Below are 4890 nucleotides of genomic sequence, written 5' to 3' on the forward strand. Positions count from 1 at the left end.
AGATGGTCATGAGGCAGCCACACAGTCATAGGGAGAGGGAGTACAGAAGAAAGCTCAACTCCAAATCTTGGGGGAGTATAGTGCTGAAGGTGAGAAGCCACTAGGTGGTCAGCCAGTATGATCACCAAGTCTGGAAACTTAGGATCCACCTACATGGGATCTCCAAGCTAAGGTCACTCAGTTATTTGCCAGCCTGAAGGGAAATATCATGTTAAATACTGAACTGTAATCTATTAATAGCAGTCTAGAATAAGCCCCTTTCATTGTGTCCAAGTGGGCAAAAATGGAGAGCAGCAAGTGGACAATGGTGTCATCTGTTGATTTGCTGGGGCGGTATGCAAATAGTAGAGGGTCCATGGTGACAGGCAGGGAGGATGTGATGAAAGTTTTGATGAATAAGGGCTATGGGCTGATAGTCATTAAAGCTGATGAGCTGGTGTTTCTATGAAACACGGACTATGACTGTCTTATTGAAGCATATAAGAATAATGCACTTAGAGTACAGAAACATCTGTGCCGCATATAGATTAGAAGTGACAGAAAAGATACCACCAAAGGTGGTTTAGAGCAACAGTGAAGCTCCTGTGGAACTTCCAGTTCCAGACAGACAAGCAACTGTTGGCCAACAAACCAGACATAGAGGATGACAAAGTGCAGGATCGCACACACACGCACGCGCACACACACACACACACACACACACACACACACACACACACACACACACACGCACGCATATATGACCCTTTCTTCTTTGACTTGTTATAATGTGACTGTGTGATGCACTGTTTGAGGTGGCATGTACAATACATTACACTTCATCTTGGAACAGCTGCAGATGAATTTCTGTCCTCATGAGTCACCCCTGCTGAGGTGAAAATTGCTTTGTTTTTGTCTCAGAAATACCCATACTGTGCATAACCTAAAGTAAATCCTCAGGTGAAATTTGTTACAATAGTGTTGAAGTTCAGTTATATTCTCCTTTATTTTATTCAAAACATTTGAAGTAGCACAGTGGTCTAAATCCAGAGAATGGTGCTGTGGATCTTAATGTAGTCTATTGGTCTTGGAGACAGTCCAGGTTCTGAGATAACATACAGAAATTGGATCCTCTCTTTGTTCAGTCATCTCCTGGGGACATGGGACATGGGAATTACAATCATATATGAGTTTTAGGTCAAGCTGACAGCCCCAATGTCATGTCTATAAATGTATTAAAGATATGTGAGTCAAGCTTCACAACACAGAACACACACAGACACAAACATCAGTGTAACTGATCGTTACTGACCACAGCTGGGGGGTGAGAATGCATACTGAAGAGAGTGGGAAAGAATGTGTGGAGAAAAAAAAGTGCACTGGCATTAAGGACATATCTGCATTTCTCATTTAAACATACAAAGCATAATATCATGTTGAACTCTCTGACCTGTTTTCTTTATCACTCTTTATTTTTTTCAGTGCCAAATTTTTAAATAAATAGGCTCTTGGATGAGAGATGAAAGGTCTTCATGAAAGAAAGACAGAAAGAAGTCCGGTCACTTTCTTTCTAAGCTCTTCTAAGCTGTTTCTGGTCTACGTCCTTCTTATTTCGGTGCCTCCTTTCTTTACCATTTTTTTCTTAGCTCCTACTTTAAATTGTATTTTCCTGATTCTCTGTACCGATGTCTTGTACCCTTAGTTCAGTACGCCCTGTGTACTTTGTTAAGGTGTTGCATTGCATCAGGTCTGGACCAGGACAAAACATTCAGCCCTGGCATTTGTGGTCCAAATGGCCCACAATGATTGGTCAAAACAGTGCAGTAGTATATGGAAAACACAGAAATAGCATAATAAGTCACATAATCACAATATATAATAGGAATAATTTCACTAATTTTACTAGTTTTTGCAGGTACTATTGTTCATGGATCAGCAGAAGCTGCAGCTGCTCCGACATGTTGGTTAATTTGACACATTTTGCTGTATTTATTTCTAGTTTCTTTTTCATTTTCTCTCTTAGCTTTTCTGCCCCAGCTTTTTCAGAGCCATGCACAGCAGCCCTTCAACATGGCCCACTGCCAGCATAATTATATTGACAAGAAGAAAATAGTTATGATAATAAAATAAAATTATATCAACACATCAGCCCAGCGATGTGTCCCAGTATACCAGTCCAGATGCCCTTTGTGTTTTTTGCTCATGGCTCACTTTTTGTCTAGATTTTTGCCTGCAGTGATCTGCATCTAAGTCCCTCATCACAACACTGTGACATTACCAAGCCAGATTGAGTTTTTAAAAACAATTTTATTTGTAATACAAGGCAGCCTCTGAATAAATGCAGAATCCTCTTCAGACTTTGACAACCTCATTTTTTATAACATGATCTCATCCCTGTCCCTTTAACTTGGAATAAGTAAAGCATCTGTTGCTTACTTCCAGTTGTTCTAGTAGTACTTTCAATATCTACATGATTTCTTGTTCAGTTTTTCCTCTGTGGATTTGTTTTCCTCGTCATTATTTTCTTCTAGCTCCCGTCCTTGTGTTTTTCAGTCTGATAGATGCAGACAATAGGAACTGACTTGCTCTGCTTCATCCAAACACATTCTGTCTAATTTAGTCTAATTTATTCAGAATTTGTTCTGGCAAACATCTATGTTGCATGTTTTTAATTGCAGATATAATGAACAGAATAGATTACAACTTTAGCAAACAAAACACTTCAACTCAGTTTTATTTGAGGACACAACAAAAGTGTCACAACTATAAGCCTTCATGGAGCAAAATTAAGAGCCAAAGAGTTACACCAACCGCACAGTTTCTATCTTACAATGTATCTAACACAGAGAAACATACAAGTGCACAAACCAAGTGCCAGGTCACTGTGTTCTGTCTTCCTGAATCAGCAAAGTCACAGAATGCAGCCAACTAACCCAAGATATAAATTTAAGACTAGAGCTCAAAGACAGCACCAATAAGTGAAAAGTAAAATCCTGCATGTTAACTAAAGAGCACAGGAATATGTCTCATACAAGTGCTCTAATTTATGTCAAAAATCCACTGATCACACCTGCACACCTTTATCAACATGTGCACTGGCCTTAACACCAGGAATCCATAAATTAAATACAAGTATAATGTATTAGTAAAACAGATGGCAAAAAAGTGCTGTAGTGTGTCTTTACATCTTTTCATCTCGGCTGGGTTTAATCTTATGGGTCAGGATATGCAGTAGCTGTTGCAGCTGCTGTCTGAAAAAAAATTAGAATTAGTGATATTTTAGAGAGCTGAATACTTTGATGTTGCAGTTACACTAATAAGCCACAACATTAAAAACCAACAGACAAGTGAAGTGAGTAACATTTATTGTCTCAATATGATAAAGTCTTCAGTTATAAAGCCTTGGGTCCCATCATACCTGTGTATGTTTCAGATGTATCACGCACCAAACTATAGTTCCAGAACAGGTACCTCTGTCCAGTCTACTCCCAAGGTAACTACACTTCCTAAAGACAAGGAAAATTTCCCCACACTGCAATATAACAATGAGCCCAAGGCAGGGACCGGCCTCAAAACTCCCTAGATCCCAAACTAATCAGCATCCTTAGGATGTGCCATAACAAGACTGAGGCCCAACCATACAACCCAAAGGACCCAAAAGATCTGCAGCCTCTTAGCAAAGTGTTTCCAAGACAATATTAGGTATATGCTGTTGATGTTGTGGCTGAAAAGAGGCTCTCCAGTGAACAAAAATGTATGGGTGTAGATTTACTGTAAGTTGCAAATACAACATAGCGTAACTGTGAGTGCAACTGGATAGAAGATGGAATGAATGTAAAAAATGCTTACCCCTTCTTAGCTTTGCTTTTTTACATTTTACAGCATTTCAGACTTCATCTAGTTGTTATTAGAGTATTTATGGTTTTATGGATGCAACAGTGCAAATGTGCCACAAAGACACTGATTCAACAACTGGTTTCAGTTTAAACATTTTATGACCCCTAAAGCAGTGAAAAAAGATATGACGAATAGCAACAGGGTAATAAGGAAAATAGTGGTGCAGTTTGTAGTGTTGATAAAGACATTACTTTTATTTTTACTGCGCAAAAGAGCAATAGTGGGATGATAAAGTGGAAACAACATCCAGGACAGAAACAACTGCATTATGCTGTCAACACAACTTTAGCATGCTATCTGCACAGATAGCATGCTAAAGCTAAGCTAGCCAAGAACCCAGAGTGATGTTAAAGCTAAGTGATCGCCAACCCCAGTCAGTTTGAAACAAAGTCAAAACAAAAATTTCTCATTTGAAAATCATTATTCAGCATATTTAGAAACAGGAGCTGGAGGCCTTTAACCATGCTGTCACGTTTTCAGACAGTTTCAGTTACCTGCTATCCTTAACAGAAGTTGACAGGGCAAGTAGGACAAGCGAGGGGGTGTGCTGAGGAAAATGATCCACCTCAACAGTGTAACTACATGAATAAGAGAAGAGAGGAGAGCAGTAAATGGGCAGTTTCATTTTGCCATCAGTCAGCTGAGTGTAAAGTTATACCAGTGCGGCTGGTCTGCTGACAGCTGAGGTGGGTGGAAGAATGCGCTGGGTAAACAGGGCCTCTATGATATGAGTGCTGGCTGTAAAACATTCAATCAACTGTTCAGTTTGAGTGAGCAGTGTCAAAATAGATGTACTTCCAATATCAGCCAAATATAAGAAATAAACAGACACACACACACACAAACCATACAGTGTTTCATAGCTGCAAATGCAGCATTATTGTAATCTGTATAAGACATACACCTCACTAGGGACAGCTTTGAGAACTTACTATACAATGTATATATTCAGCTTTGCATAATGCATAATGCCTACATCAACTCAATAACAAAGAAATTTTTATGTTTAAACAA

At 39.2% G+C, this 4890-nt stretch overlaps 1 long non-coding RNA gene across 1 annotated transcript; it reads right to left on the reverse strand.

Moving 5' to 3' along the window:
- Positions 1-3026: 3026 nt before the first annotated feature.
- Positions 3027-4616, reverse strand: LOC106098434 (uncharacterized). Its single transcript, XR_001224657.3, has 3 exons — positions 4535-4616; positions 4371-4454; positions 3027-3230 (listed from the first exon to the last, which is right to left on the reverse strand). It is a non-coding gene; the product is annotated as an uncharacterized LOC106098434 (long non-coding RNA).
- Between the last annotated feature and the right edge of the window lie 274 nt (positions 4617-4890).

The sequence above is a fragment of the Oreochromis niloticus genome, linkage group LG5 (assembly GCF_001858045.2).
Source record: "Oreochromis niloticus isolate F11D_XX linkage group LG5, O_niloticus_UMD_NMBU, whole genome shotgun sequence".
Lineage (NCBI taxonomy): Eukaryota > Metazoa > Chordata > Actinopteri > Cichliformes > Cichlidae > Oreochromis > Oreochromis niloticus.